The following is a 2,500-nucleotide window of genomic DNA, read 5'->3' on the forward strand; positions in this document are numbered from 1 at the left end:
GGGCCAACACAAGAGTAGCGGACGAACCAGTCATCTGGTCTTACCGGAGAAAGGGAGAGGTAGACTGCCACCACCAAACCCCACCCAAGCACACACCAGGCAGCAAAAAGCCATCATCCTAAAAGATGGTCCCACTTCACAAGACGAGGAGGTTCCCCGTCCTTCATTCCAACCCCAGGTGAGAACACACACACCCTTCTTTGCGATGGATAAAAGGCAAAAAGAGAGGGCAAAAAGCCAACGGCAAATTCCAACCAGACCCCCAGAGGCACACACCACAAAAAGTGAAGCCAGAGAGAGCCAGACAAAGAGAAGGATAGAGAGAGAGGGAGAGTTAGACCCCCGGAAGAGAATCATAGGTGCTGCGGCCTTTTTCGGGAATGTGACCAGGAAAGAGAGAAACCGACGAGGCCGATACACACATTAAAAATGAAAAAGTAACCATCACCGCGAAGGATTTTCCTCAAAAGACAAATCAGCAAGAAGTATGTCCAATCCTGGGGCCCATCGCCCCTCCAAATTAATGGAGGGGTCGGATAGAAATTTATAGAAATGTTACTTTTGTGAAACCCCTAGCCGACGAGAGAACTCTCACCGGTTTCGAAGTTCCATTTTCACATTCCGACCTGGGATGTTATGACTCCTCGGCCCACACTGCGAACGCGTCCCACACCCCTCCAAGTTTATCAGGAATTTCACCTGAGCTTGCAATAGAGATCGAGCGCGGTGGCGGTCACAGTGGTGGTCGACCAGGCGGAGCTTGAACGGCCTCGGCAAACACTTCTCCCCACCCTCCCAAATGAATGAGAGAATGGCTTGACAATACCGAGGCCATCGCCCCCCGCCAAAAATGGTTACTAGCTCTTGGGACTCGCTGCGACGTTACGCGTATCGGCACAAGACCAACCCTCTTTTTCCAGTCGCCCGCGCACCAAAAAAAATTTTGGCAGCGGGACTCACAATCCTTGACAGCCAGCTCACCATATAATACTCGGCGACCCTCCGCGGGACCTCCTCAGAGGGTCGCGTCGCCGGGAAACTAACCCCCACTCCTCACTGATCCAAGGTAACACGCCAGAAGTATCCAGGTAACCCCAGTAGTATCCAGGTATCCCCCTGCGAACGTCGGTACTGGGCTCAAAGAAGGCAGCGAGCAGTCGGGACCCGTAGGCACCGAGCAACCGTCACCCCCTCACGACTTTTCCCGAGACGCTTCAGAGGAACCCTTCCCCACATAGTACTCTCTGTGGGATTCGGCAGGCCCCCGTCCTACTGCACTAAGGAAGTTCCGAGACACACTTTTTTTTGTGGAAGACCACCCACCCTCCCTGTCCTGCCTGCTATCCCCGCCGCGACTCCTGGTCCCGGCCCTCCTCCCCGACTTCCTCCTTGTCCCGCTGCGAGTCCCGGACCTCCTCCCCACTACCTACTCCCGCCGCGAGTCCCAGTCCCGGCCTTCCTCCTCCTCCTCCTCTTCCCTAGTCCCGGCGCGAGTCCCGGACCTCCTCCCCACTTCCTAGTCCCGTCGCGAGTCCCGGACCTCCTCCCCTCTTCCTAGTCCCGGCGCGAGTCCCGGACCTCCTCCTTCTCTTCCTTGTCCTGCCGCGAGTCCCAGTCCCGTCGCGAGTCCCGGACTTCCTCCTTCTCTTCCTTGTCCCGCCGCGACTCCCTAGTCCCGTGGCGAGTCCCGGACTTCCTCCTCCTCTTCCTTGTCCCGCCGCGACTCCCTAGTCCCGTGCGCGAGTCCCGGACTTCCTCCTCCTCTTCCTTGTCCCGCCGCGACTCCCTAGTCCCGGCGCGAGTCCCAGGCGCGAGTCCCGGACTTCCTCCTCCTCTTCCTTGTCCCGCCGCGACTCCCTAGTCCCGGCGCGAGTCCCAGTCCCGTCGCGAGTCCCGGACTTCCTCCTCCTCTTCCTTGTCCCGCCGCGACTCCCTAGTCCCGGCGCGAGTCCCAGTCCCGTCGCGAGTCCCGGACTTCCTCCTCCTCTTCCTTGTCCCGCCGCGACTCCCTAGTCCCGGCGCGAGTCCCAGTCCCGTCGCGAGTCCCGGACTTCCTCCTCCTCTTCCTTGTCCCGCCGCGACTCCCTAGTCCCGGCGCGAGTCCCAGTCCCGTCGCGAGTCCCGGACTTCCTCCTCCTCTTCCTTGTCCCGCCGCGAGTCCCGACCTCTTGTCCCGCTCCCTTGCCCAAGTCCCGACTCCTGGCTGTCTCGACTCCTCGTTGGCCGCCCAGTCTTCCGCATAGGTGGAAATAAATAAATAAATCATTTTTTAAAAATCAATTTTAAAATTAACTCCCTGTCTCGACTCCTTGCTGGCCGCCCAGTCTTGCGCCTAGACAGAAATATAAATAAAAATAAAAATAAATTGGTGAATTAAAAATATTAAAGTAATTTAATTAACTGGAATAAGGTAGAAAAATAAAAGGCAGAAGAATACTAAATTGATTTTTTCAAGTGCCACGTGTTACCTTGCTGATGTGGCTGCCACGTGGTAGTCCAT

The sequence above is a fragment of the Physcomitrium patens genome, chromosome 26 (assembly GCF_059467195.1).
Source record: "Physcomitrium patens ecotype Gransden chromosome 26, ASM5946719v1, whole genome shotgun sequence".
Lineage (NCBI taxonomy): Eukaryota > Viridiplantae > Streptophyta > Bryopsida > Funariales > Funariaceae > Physcomitrium > Physcomitrium patens.